We start from the raw sequence: 14,522 nt of genomic DNA on the forward strand, positions 1-14,522 counted from the left end.
CATTAATAAAAAAGTAAATAGAATAAGACCATAACTTGCATAAGGTTGCTCATTAATCCCCTCAAATTGCTCAACTTGTCATAACTCCCGATCTACTTTTTTGGGAAATGTGAGCAATTTTGAGGAGCCTATTGAGAAATCATCTAACTTACATGATATATGTGGCTATTACAATAATTATCACTAATTAACTAATAATTGTTTCTTGAGGTGCAAGATCCTTGAAGTCCAAGTTTCTAATAGTGGTAATGCCAAAATTCACTACCAAGTTTGTTAGCATTATAAAAGTAGGGAAGTCCTTGCAAAGCCAAGGTGGTCCAATAACTATGTGGCTATGGTCTTTTTTAAATAACCTTTTTTCTTTTCCAACGGAACAATCTTAGTAGAAGACTTTGATAGCAAGAGTGTAAACAACAAGGTTTGGTTGTCTTCTAATAAAAAATCTTATAGCTTTGATTAACAATCGTAAAATGCTTTACAAAATTGAAGGAAATATCCAAATTCATTGACATCCAAAAGGGGTCCTTTGATATTATTTACAACCCCTTTCCAATCCGATTTGATAGTAACTCGTTGAAACCCTTCGTCGTGTATAAAAATTAGAGCTTCCATAAGACAGGTTGCCTCCTCCTCTTAGGGTGATAAAACAAGTTGATTGTGAAATGTTTTAGCTCGAACAAACTCCAAAAGTGTTTTGAAGAGATCAGAAAAATCCATTTCTTTTGGACTTTTCATTTCATTCCATTAAAATGTATATTTCTATGATTACTTGAGGCCTCCCAAGACAAACCCAATTTTATGTTTTTATTATATTCGAAATTTTAATGAACTTTTATTTTTACCAATTTGACATTGTCGCGTCATTTTTCGGAGATCAAGGCTATTTGATTAGCTTTTGACTCACTTTTTATTTCACGACTTTGAATATTTATTTAAATTGGGGGGTCCGGGGGTTGGTTATATTTAGGGAAGGTATTAGCACCATAAATATTCGTAGTACTCTACGAGAACCTCTTGATTTTATTTAACTTTTTGTGCTTAAAATTGCTTGCTTTTTTTGAAAAAAAAAAATGGAATTTTGAAATGAAAAAAAAAAAAAAAAAAGGAAAACCTAATTATCTACATTTTATTGATTTGGAAGGACGAGTGTCCTCTGCCTACGTACCCGTGAGGGATCAAAACCTCGTAGTTCGGGGTTGAAATTGACGTTTGATTGGTTTTGTGTTTTTTATTGGTTTTGAAAAAAAGTTTTAAAGTAAAAAGCCAAGTGGCAAATAAGAATTGGTTTGTATTTTTTATATTAAAAGAAAATATACTCAAAATATAATTAAAATTGATTGAAAGTTTGATTAAGAAAGAAAATAAAAAGAGACGCTCACTTGATTGAGAAATCAAGGTTTATTATGAAAATATTTTTTGTATTTTTGGTTATTTGAATGTTTTTGTTTTTTTTTGAATAATAATAAAAAAATAAAAATAAACTAACGTAGCAATAAAATAAAAGCGTGAGAATTTTGTAGTGACGTTGGATCACCACAAAATCTCCTATCCTAATCTAATTTTTTTTGTATTTTTCGATATATAAAGCAGTAAAAGAAATAAAAGGAATCACACACACACACACACACACACACACACACTTTTTCTCATTTATATTTGTACAATTGACCTAATTACATTCTAAATCTATGCAATAAAAAATAAATGATGGAAAATAAATATGCATGATGATATGATAAACAATAAAATAAGAATGCATAAAAATAAAAATAAAAATGCATGATAAAATAAAATGCATAAAGAAAATAAAAAAATAAAAAAAGGAAGTAAAAAAGATTGGAGATTCAAAATGGGCCGTTGATTTGATCAACGGCCCTGATCAGATCAGAAGGTAGATGATGCAGGCTGTTAGATCGGAATCAAAGGGGCTAGGAGGGTGAGGGTGCATGGGAACACATGCACCGTCAAGCACTGGATCATAGGATTGCATATAACCCCAACGTCCTTCTTTCTTTCATTTTCCCTTCATCTTTCTCTCTCTTCTTTCTTTTTTCTTATGGTTTTCGATCTCCTCTTCTCCCTACAATTCTTTCACACACACAAAACAAAAAAAGAGTTATATGTACAAAGGGGAACAATAACGAAAGTGATATACCCTTTTACCTTAAGATTCGGATCTGTTCCGAATTTGGTGTTTCATAGCTGTGTGGTTCGATTGCTGGGCTTGGGGTCGTTAAGATTTGTGCAAGGTTTTGAATTGAGATGGTTTGTTGAATTTTTGGATTGGTAGCGATTATGGTGTGGTTGTGTGTGAGCCTTGCGGTTTTACGGTACTGATCCGTGACTGTTAGGTGTGCTTGGATTTATGATTTGCGATGCACTGGCTTCTGAAAAATGGTGATATGGTTTTGATTGGGTTTGTGAAAATTGGTTTTGGATGAATTGAAGCGGGGTTTGTTGCTGGAAATTTGAGAAAGAAGATTGCAGCTTGCGCTACTGTGTGTTGTTGTGATGTGTGTCGAAATTGCTGTAGGTTTGAGGTCGAAAATTTTGGGTCCCCTTTTCTGATGAAAATGCATTTCTTTTTAAGGCCACCATAATTTTAGAAAAAAGGAAATAATGTTAAGGGAATTGAATTTTGCTTGAATGACATTGAAAGGAATTGAAAGCCAAGAACGCGTACTGCCTGGATTTGGAATGAAGAAAGTGGACTTCCTATGAATTTGCCTGTAATTGAGGCGTGGAAGAGAACAAGAAAATTGGACCCCTGACAATATTTTTTGGACATTTTTTTGACTCGTTAAAAAGTTAACAAAACAAAAATCAAAACTAAAGAAAATGTATTTGACTAAAAGGATAGAAATGGAAAAGAAATGATAAAACTAAATAAATAATAATAATAAATATGGAAAGGTGTAAACTACAAACAAAAGACAAAATCAAATAAAAATATAAAAGATGGAAATTAAAATAAAAGACTAATAAAATAAAATAAAGGAGAAGTGGGCTTGAACTCGGAACAAAATATGAGGTATTTTAAAATACCTCTCTGCCGAAATTTTCACTGAAAAGACCGAGAATATTCCGGGTCAGAGGACATGTGTCAGTGGGACCTTAGGTCAAAAATTGGGGTATGACAGATGCCCCTATTTAAGTTTCTTCGTCCGGAGACTTGAAGATGGAATCTTTGAGTTGACGGACTGAAGAGACTTAAATATAAAAGTACACCAATTTTGGACCTAAGATGCTATCAAATGCTCATGATGCAAGTACGAATGCAGGACGACAAAAATGACTTGACTAGGACTGGAAAACAACAACGGGATACCCATGTTCGTTAAAGAAAGGGATCTGACACTGCTGGGGAATGTAGTTTTACTGTGGAAGAGATTGTCTACTACCGTATCGGTTTGGAACGATAGCTTAATGAAGACAAAACTTTTTAGCGACATCACTTGAACAGATAAACTGGGGATGACACTCGAGAGAGAAAAAAAAATGTGATTTCAAACTGAAACTTGGCGAAAGGTAAACTCAAGCGGCCCGTTGTTTAGGACTGACAGCTCAAAATAAGACAAAATGGAAACTCAAGCGGTCCGTTGTTTAGGACTGGCAGCTTAAAATAAGACAAAAAGGAAACTCAAGCGGTCCGTTGTTTAGGACTAGCAGCCTGAAATAAGACAAAATGTAGACTCAAGCGGTCCGTGTTTAGGACTAGCAGCCTGAAATATGACAAAAAGGAAACTCAAGCGGTCCGTTGTTTAGGACTAACAGCCTGCAATAAGACAAAATGAAACTCAAGCGGTCCGTTGTTTAGGACTGGCGGCTTGAAACAGGATAAAAAGGAAACTCAAGCGGTCCGTTGTTTAGGACTGGCAGCTTGAACAAGACTAAAAGGTAGATTCAAGCGGTCCGTTGTTTAGGACTCGCCACTTGAAACAAGATAAAGATAGACTCAAGCTGTCCGTTGTTTAGGACTCGCCACTGGAAACAAGATAAAGGTAGACTCAAGCTGTCCGTTGTTTAGGACTCGCCACTTGAAACAAGATAAAGATAGACTCAAGATAGACTCAAGCTGTCCGTTGTTTAGGACTTGCCACTTGAAACAAGATAAAGATAGACTCAAGCTGTCCGTTGTTTAGGACTCGCCACTTGAAACAAGATAAAGATAGACTCAAGCAGTCCGTTGTTTAGGACTCGCCACTTGAAACAAGATCAAGATAGACTCAAGCTGTCCGTTGTTTAGGACTTGCCACTTGAAACAAGATAAAATGTAGACTCAAGCTGTCCGTTGTTTAGGACTTGCCACTTGAAACAAGATAGACTCAAGTTGTCCGTTGTTTAGGACTTGCCACTTGAAACAAGATAAAGGTAGACTCAAGCTGTCCGCTGTTTAGGACTTGCCACTTGAAAGAAGATAAAGGTAGACTCAAGCTGTCCGTTGTTTAGGACTTGCCACTTGAAACAGGATAAAAGATAGACTCAAGCTGTCCGTTATTTAGGACTTGCCACTTGACACTGACAGGTGACAACTCTTGACCAGACACACTGGCGATGGCACTTTTGACGATGAGAAGGTAAATGTCAGATGTTCATGTGTAGAAACTTGCGGCTTGACACAATGATAAGTAGAGACCAAATTGAAAAGACATGACCGAAACAAGATTTTGGTGACTAATGCAATCATGTATGAATTGATATCGCGTATATGATATGTATGAATGTATGAATAAGGGAAAATATTTATGTATGATTGTGTGAATGTATGATTGTATGGATGTATGAATGTAACTTGTATGATTGTATGAACTGTATATGACAGACGACTCGATGAAATAAGGCAGGACTGGTAAGGTGGGATAGATATCGCAGTACAAACACTCGGCGAACTTCCTTGGAGATGATATTATTGTGAACAAATCGAGTCGTTGGCGGTGTAAAACCCGGCACAAGGTAGCAACTGATGCCTCTTGGGGATAAAGCCCATTGTTGACCGAAAGTCCCCAGTGAAGTCGCCATTTGTGTCGCGTCATTTTTCGGAGATCAAGGCTATTTGATTAGCTTTTGACTCACTTTTTATTTCACGACTTTGAATATTTATTTAAATTGGGGGGTCCGGGGGTTGGTTATATTTAGGGAAGGTATTAGCACCATAAATATTCGTAGTACTCTACGAGAACCTCTTGATTTTATTTAACTTTTTGTGCTTAAACTTGCTTGCTTTTTTTGAAAAAAAAAATGGAATTTTGAAATGAAAAAAAAAAAAAGGAAAACCTAATTATCTACATTTTATTGATTTGGAAGGACTAGTGTCCTCTGCCTACGTACCCGTGAGGGATCAAAACCTCGTAGTTTGGGGTTGAAATTGACGTTTGATTGGTTTTGTGTTTTTTATTGGTTTTGAAAAAAAGTTTTAAAGTAAAAAGCCAAGTGGCAAATAAGAATTGGTTTGTATTTTTTATATTAAAAGAAAATATACTCAAAATATAATTAAAATTGATTGAAAGTTTGATTAAGAAAGAAAATAAAAAAAGACGCTCACTTGATTGAGAAATCAAGGTTTATTATGAAAATATTTTTTGTATTTTTGGTTATTTGAATGTTTTTGTTTTTTTTTTTGAATAATAATAAAAAAATAAAAATAAACTAACGTAGCAATAAAATAAAAGCGTGAGAATTTTGTAGTGACGTTGGATCACCACAAAATCTCCTATCCTAATCTAATTTTTTTTGTATTTTTCGATATATAAAGCAGTAAAAGAAATAAAAGGACACACACACACACACACACACACACACACACACACACACACACACACACACACACACACTTTTTCTCATTTATATTTGTACAATTGACCTAATTACATTCTAATTCTATGCAATAAAAAATAAATGATGGAAAATAAATATGCATGATGATATGATAAACAATAAAATAAGAATGCATAAAAATAAAAATAAAAATGCATGATAAAATAAAAAAATAAAAAAAGGAAGTAAAAAAGATTGGAGATTCAAAATGGGCCGTTGATTTGATCAACGGCCCTGATCAGATCAGAAGGTAGATGATGCAGGCTGTTAGATCGGAATCAAAGGGGCTAGGAGGGTGAGGGTGCATGGGAACACATGCACCGTCAAGCACTGGATCATAGGATTGCATATAACCCCAACGTCCTTCTTTCTTTCATTTTCCCTTCATCTTTCTCTCTCTTCTTTCTTTTTTCTTATTGTTTTCGATCTCCTCTTCTCCCTACAATTCTTTCACACACACAAAACAAAAAAAGAGTTATATGTACAAAGGGGAACAATAACGAAAGTGATATACCCTTTTACCTTAAGATTCGGATCTGTTCCGAATTTGGGGTTTCATAGCTGTGTGGTTCGATTGCTGGGCTTGGGGTCGTTAAGATTTGTGCAAGGTTTTGAATTGAGATGGTTTGTTGAATTTTTGGATTGGTAGCGATTATGGTGTGGTTGTGTGCGAGCCTTGCGGTTTTACGGTACTGATCCGTGACTGTTAGGTGTGCTTGGATTTATGATTTGCGATGCACTGGCTTCTGAAAAATGGTGATATGGTTTTGATTGGGTTTGTGAAAATTGGTTCTGGATGAATTGAAGCGGGGTTTGTTGCTGGAAATTTGAGAAAGAAGATTGCAGCTTGCGCTACTGTGTGTTGTTGTGATGTGTGTCGAAATTGCTGTAGGTTTGAGGTCGAAAATTTTGGGTCCCCTTTTCTGATGAAAATGCATTTCTTTTTAAGGCCACCATAATTTTAGAAAAAAGGAAATAATGTTAAGGGAATTGAATTTTGCTTGAATGACATTGAAAGGAATTGAAAGCCAAGAACACGTACTGCCTGGATTTGGAAAGAAGAAAGTGGACTTCCTATGAATTTGCCTGTAATTGAGGCGTGGAAGAGAACAAGAAAATTGGACCCCTGACAATATTTTTTGGACATTTTTTTGACTCGTTAAAAAGTTAACAAAACAAAAATCAAAACTAAAGAAAACGTATTTGACTAAAAGGATAGAAATGGAAAAGAAATGATAAAACTAAATAAATAATAATAATAAATATGGAAAGGTGTAAACTACAAACAAAAGACAAAATCAAATAAAAATATAAAAGATGGAAATTAAAATAAAAGACTAATAAAATAAAATAAAGGAGAAGTGGGCTTGAACTCGGAACAAAATATGAGGTATTTTAAAATACCTCTCTGCCGAAATTTTCACTGAAAAGACCGAGAATATTCCGGGTCAGAGGACATGTGTCAGTGGGACCTTAGGTCAAAAATTGGGGTATGACAGATGCCCCTATTTAAGTTTCTTCGTCCGGAGACTTGAAGATGGAATCTTTGAGTTGACGGACTGAAGAGACTTAAATATAAAAGTACACCAATTTTGGACCTAAGATACTATGAAATGCTCATGATGCAAGTACGAATGCAGGACGACAAAAATGACTTGACTAGGACTGGAAAACAACAACGGGATACCCATGTTCGTTAAAGAAAGGGATCTGACACTGCTGGGGAATGTAGTTTTACTGTGGAAGAGATTGTCTACTACCGTATCGGTTTGGAACGATAGCTTAATGAAGACAAAACTTTTTAGCGACATCACTTGAACAGATAAACTGGGGATGACACTCGAGAGAGAAAAAAAAATGTGATTTCAAACTGAAACTTGGCGAAAGGTAAACTCAAGCGGCCCGTTGTTTAGGACTGACAGCTCAAAATAAGACAAAATGGAAACTCAAGCGGTCCGTTGTTTAGGACTGGCAGCTTAAAATAAGACAAAAAGGAAACTCAAGCGGTCCGTTGTTTAGGACTAGCAGCCTGAAATAAGACAAAATGTAGACTCAAGCGGTCCGTGTTTAGGACTAGCAGCCTGAAATATGACAAAAAGGAAACTCAAGCGGTCCGTTGTTTAGGACTAACAGCCTGCAATAAGACAAAATGAAACTCAAGCGGTCCGTTGTTTAGGACTGGCGGCTTGAAACAGGATAAAAAGGAAACTCAAGCGGTCCGTTGTTTAGGACTGGCAGCTTGAACAAGACTAAAAGGTAGATTCAAGCGGTCCGTTGTTTAGGACTCGCCACTTGAAACAAGATAAAGATAGACTCAAGCTGTCCGTTGTTTAGGACTCGCCACTTGAAACAAGATAAAGGTAGACTCAAGCTGTCCGTTGTTTAGGACTCGCCACTTGAAACAAGATAAAGGTAGACTCAAGCTGTCCGTTGTTTAGGACTCGCCACTTGAAACAAGATAAAGATAGACTCAAGATAGACTCAAGCTGTCCGTTGTTTAGGACTTGCCACTTGAAACAAGATAAAGATAGACTCATGCTGTCCGTTGTTTAGGACTCGCCACTTGAAACAAGATAAAGATAGACTCAAGCTGTCCGTTGTTTAGGACTCGCCACTTGAAACAAGATCAAGATAGACTCAAGCTGTCCGTTGTTTAGGACTTGCCACTTGAAACAAGATAAAATGTAGACTCAAGCTGTCCGTTGTTTAGGACTTGCCACTTGAAACAAGATAGACTCAAGCTGTCCGTTGTTTAGGACTTGCCACTTGAAACAAGATAAAGGTAGACTCAAGCTGTCCGCTGTTTAGGACTTGCCACTTGAAAGAAGATAAAGGTAGACTCAAGTTGTCCGTTGTTTAGGACTTGCCACTTGAAACAGGATAAAAGATAGACTCAAGCTGTCCGTTATTTAGGACTTGCCACTTGACACTGACAGGTGACAACTCTTGACCAGACACACTGGCGATGACACTTTTGACGATGAGAAGGTAAATGTCAGATGTTCATGTGTAGAAACTTGCGGCTTGACACAATGATAAGTAGAGACCAAATTGAAAAGACATGACCGAAACAAGATTTTGGTGACTAATGCAATCATGTATGAATTGATATCGCGTATATGATATGTATGAATGTATGAATAAGTGAAAATATTTATGTATGATTGTGTGAATGTATGATTGTATGGATGTATGAATGTAACTTGTATGATTGTATGAACTGTATATGACAGACGACTCGATGAAATAAGGCAGGACTGGTAAGGTGGGATAGATATCGCAGTACAAACACTCGGCGAACTTCCTTGGAGATGATATTATTGTGAACAAATCGAGTCGTTGGCGGTGTAAAACCCGGCACAAGGTAGCAACTGATGCCTCTTGGGGATAAAGCCCATTGTTGACCGAAAGTCCCCAGTGAAGTCGCCATTTGTGTCGCGTCATTTTTCGGAGATCAAGGCTATTTGATTAGCTTTTGACTCACTTTTTATTTCACGACTTTGAATATTTATTTAAATTGGGGGGTCCGGGGGTTGGTTATATTTAGGGAAGGTATTAGCACCATAAATATTCGTAGTACTCTACGAGAACCTCTTGATTTTATTTAACTTTTTGTGCTTAAACTTGCTTGCTTTTTTTGAAAAAAAAAATGGAATTTTGAAATGAAAACTAAAAAAAAAAAGGAAAACCTAATTATCTACATTTTATTGATTTGGAAGGACTAGTGTCCTCTGCCTACGTACCCGTGAGGGATCAAAACCTCGTAGTTCGGGGTTGAAATTGACGTTTGATTGGTTTTGTGTTTTTTATTGGTTTTGAAAAAAAGTTTTAAAGTAAAAAGCCAAGTGGCAAATAAGAATTGGTTTGTATTTTTTATATTAAAAGAAAATATACTCAAAATATAATTAAAATTGATTGAAAGTTTGATTAAGAAAGAAAATAAAAAAAGACGCTCACTTGATTGAGAAATCAAGGTTTATTATGAAAATATTTTTTGTATTTTTGGTTATTTGAATGTTTTTGTTTTTTTTTTGAATAATAATAAAAAAATAAAAATAAACTAACGTAGCAATAAAATAAAAGCGTGAGAATTTTGTAGTGACGTTGGATCACCACAAAATCTCCTATCCTAATCTAATTTTTTTTGTATTTTTCGATATATAAAGCAGTAAAAGAAATAAAAGGACACACACACACACACACACACACACTTTTTCTCATTTATATTTGTACAATTGACCTAATTACATTCTAAATCTATGCAATAAAAAATAAATGATGGAAAATAAATATGCATGATGATATGATAAACAATAAAATAAGAATGCATAAAAATAAAAATAAAAATGCATGATAAAATAAAATGCATAAAGAAAATAAAAAAATAAAAAAAGGAAGTAAAAAAGATTGGAGATTCAAAATGGGCCGTTGATTTGATCAACGGCCCTGATCAGATCAGAAGGTAGATGATGCAGCTGTTAGATCGGAATCAAAGGGGCTAGGAGGGTGAGGGTGCATGGGAACACATGCACCGTCAAGCACTGGATCATAGGATTGCATATAACCCCAACGTCCTTCTTTCTTTCATTTTCCCTTCATCTTTCTCTCTCTTCTTTCTTTTTTCTTATGGTTTTCGATCTCCTCTTCTCCCTACAATTCTTTCACACACACAAAACAAAAAAAGAGTTATATGTACAAAGGGGAACAATAACGAAAGTGATATACCCTTTTACCTTAAGATTCGGATCTGTTCCGAATTTGGTGTTTCATAGCTGTGTGGTTCGATTGCTGGGCTTGGGGTCGTTAAGATTTGTGCAAGGTTTTGAATTGAGATGGTTTGTTGAATTTTTGGATTGGTAGCGATTATGGTGTGGTTGTGTGCGAGCCTTGCGGTTTTACGGTACTGATCCGTGACTGTTAGGTGTGCTTGGATTTATGATTTGCAATGCACTGGCTTCTGAAAAATGGTGATATGGTTTTGATTGGGTTTGTGAAAATTGGTTCTGGATGAATTGAAGCGGGGTTTGTTGCTGGAAATTTGAGAAAGAAGAGTGCAGCTTGCGCTACTGTGTGTTGTTGTGATGTGTGTCGAAATTGCTGTAGGTTTGAGGTCGAAAATTTTGGGTCCCCTTTTCTGATGAAAATGCATTTCTTTTTAAGGCCACCATAATTTTAGAAAAAAGGAAATAATGTTAAGGGAATTGAATTTTGCTTGAATGACATTGAAAGGAATTGAAAGCCAAGAACGCGTACTGCCTGGATTTGGAAAGAAGAAAGTGGACTTCCTATGAATTTGCCTGTAATTGAGGCGTGGAAGAGAACAAGAAAATTGGACCCCTGACAATATTTTTTGGACATTTTTTTGACTCGTTAAAAAGTTAACAAAACAAAAATCAAAACTAAAGAAAACGTATTTGACTAAAAGGATAGAAATGGAAAAGAAATGATAAAACTAAATAAATAATAATAATAAATATGGAAAGGTGTAAACTACAAACAAAAGACAAAATCAAATAAAAATATAAAAGATGGAAATTAAAATAAAAGACTAATAAAATAAAATAAAGGAGAAGTGGGCTTGAACTCGGAACAAAATATGAGGTATTTTAAAATACCTCTCTGCCGAAATTTTCACTGAAAAGACCGAGAATATTCCGGGTCAGAGGACATGTGTCAGTGGGACCTTAGGTCAAAAATTGGGGTATGACAGATGCCCCTATTTAAGTTTCTTCGTCCGAAGACTTGAAGATGGAATCTTTGAGTTGACGGACTGAAGAGACTTAAATATAAAAGTACACCAATTTTGGACCTAAGATGCTATGAAATGCTCATGATGCAAGTACGAATGCAGGACGACAAAAATGACTTGACTAGGACTGGAAAACAACAACGGGATACCCATGTTCGTTAAAGAAAGGGATCTGACACTGCTGGGGAATGTAGTTTTACTGTGGAAGAGATTGTCTACTACCGTATCGGTTTGGAACGATAGCTTAATGAAGACAAAACTTTTTAGCGACATCACTTGAACAGATAAACTGGGGATGACACTCGAGAGAGAAAAAAAAATGTGATTTCAAACTGAAACTTGGCGAAAGGTAAACTCAAGCGGCCCGTTGTTTAGGACTGACAGCTCAAAATAAGACAAAATGGAAACTCAAGCGGTCCGTTGTTTAGGACTGGCAGCTTAAAATAAGACAAAAAGGAAACTCAAGCGGTCCGTTGTTTAGGACTAGCAGCCTGAAATAAGACAAAATGTAGACTCAAGCGGTCCGTGTTTAGGACTAGCAGCCTGAAATATGACAAAAAGGAAACTCAAGCGGTCCGTTGTTTAGGACTAACACCCTGCAATAAGACAAAATGAAACTCAAGCGGTCCGTTGTTTAGGACTGACGGCTTGAAACAGGATAAAAAGGAAACTCAAGCGGTCCGTTGTTTAGGACTGGCAGCTTGAACAAGACTAAAAGGTAGATTCAAGCGGTCCGTTGTTTAGGACTCGCCACTTGAAACAAGATAAAGATAGACTCAAGCTGTCCGTTGTTTAGGACTCGCCACTTGAAACAAGATAAAGGTAGACTCAAGCTGTCCGTTGTTTAGGACTCGCCACTTGAAACAAGATAAAGGTAGACTCAAGCTGTCCGTTGTTTAGGACTCGCCACTTGAAACAAGATAAAGATAGACTCAGGATAGACTCAAGCTGTCCGTTGTTTAGGACTTGCCACTTGAAACAAGATAAAGATAGACTCAAGCTGTCCGTTGTTTAGGACTCGCCACTTGAAACAAGATAAAGATAGACTCAAGTTGTCCGTTGTTTAGGACTCGCCACTTGAAACAAGATCAAGATAGACTCAAGCTGTCCGTTGTTTAGGACTTGCCACTTGAAACAAGATAAAATGTAGACTCAAGCTGTCCGTTGTTTAGGACTTGCCACTTGAAACAAGATAGACTCAAGCTGTCCGTTGTTTAGGACTTGCCACTTGAAACAAGATAAAGGTAGACTCAAGTTGTCCGCTGTTTAGGACTTGCCACTTGAAAGAAGATAAAGGTAGACTCAAGTTGTCCGTTGTTTAGGACTTGCCACTTGAAACAGGATAAAAGATAGACTCAAGCTGTCCGTTATTTAGGACTTGCCACTTGACACTGACAGGTGACAACTCTTGACCAGACACACTGGCGATGGCACTTTTGACGATGAGAAGGTAAATGTCAGATGTTCATGTGTAGAAACTTGCGGCTTGACACAATGATAAGTAGAGACCAAATTGAAAAGACATGACCGAAACAAGATTTTGGTGACTAATGCAATCATGTATGAATTGATATCGCGTATATGATATGTATGAATGTATGAATAAGCGAAAATATTTATGTATGATTGTGTGAATGTATGATTGTATGGATGTATGAATGTAACTTGTATGATTGTATGAACTGTATATGACAGACGACTCGATGAAATAAGGCAGGACTGGTAAGGTGGGATAGATATCGCAGTACAAACACTCGGCGAACTTCCTTGGAGATGATATTATTGTGAACAAATCGAGTCGTTGGCGGTGTAAAACCCGGCACAAGGTAGCAACTGATGCCTCTTGGGGATAAAGCCCATTGTTGACCGAAAGTCCCCAGTGAAGTCGCCATTTGTGTCGCGTCATTTTTCGGAGATCAAGGCTATTTGATTAGCTTTTGACTCACTTTTTATTTCACGACTTTGAATATTTATTTAAATTGGGGGGTCCGGGGGTTGGTTATATTTAGGGAAGGTATTAGCACCATAAATATTCGTAGTACTCTACGAGAACCTCTTGATTTTATTTAACTTTTTGTGCTTAAACTTGCTTGCTTTTTTTGAAAAAAAAAATGGAATTTTGAAATGAAAAAAAAAAAAAAGGAAAACCTAATTATCTACATTTTATTGATTTGGAAGGACGAGTGTCCTTTGCCTACGTACCCGTGAGGGATCAAAACCTCGTAGTTCGGGGTTGAAATTGACGTTTGATTGGTTTTGTGTTTTTTATTGGTTTTGAAAAAAAGTTTTAAAGTAAAAAGCCAAGTGGCAAATAAGAATTGGTTTGTATTTTTTATATTAAAAGAAAATATACTCAAAATATAATTAAAATTGATTGAAAGTTTGATTAAGAAAGAAAATAAAAAAAGACGCTCACTTGATTGAGAAATCAAGGTTTATTATGAAAATATTTTTTGTATTTTTGGTTATTTGAATGTTTTTGTTTTTTTTTGAATAATAATAAAAAAATAAAAATAAACTAACGTAGCAATAAAATAAAAGCGTGAGAATTTTGTAGTGACGTTGGATCACCACAAAATCTCCTATCCTAATCTAATTTTTTTTGTATTTTTCGATATATAAAGCAGTAAAAGAAATAAAAGGACACACACACACACACACACACACTTTTTCTCATTTATATTTGTACAATTGACCTAATTACATTCTAAATCTATGCAATAAAAAAATAAATGATGGAAAATAAATATGCATGATGATATGATAAACAATAAAATAAGAATGCATAAAAATAAAAATAAAAATGCATGATAAAATAAAATGCATAAAGAAAATAAAAAAATAAAAAAAGGAAGTAAAAAAGATTGGAGATTCAAAATGGGCCGTTGATTTGATCAACGGCCCTGATCAGATCAGAAGGTAGATGATGCAGGCTGTTAGATCGGAATCAAAGGGGCTA

The sequence above is a fragment of the Medicago sativa genome, chromosome 7 (assembly GCF_051527215.1).
Source record: "Medicago sativa cultivar Bolivia chromosome 7, Bolivia_mono, whole genome shotgun sequence".
NCBI classification, from domain to species: domain Eukaryota; kingdom Viridiplantae; phylum Streptophyta; class Magnoliopsida; order Fabales; family Fabaceae; genus Medicago; species Medicago sativa.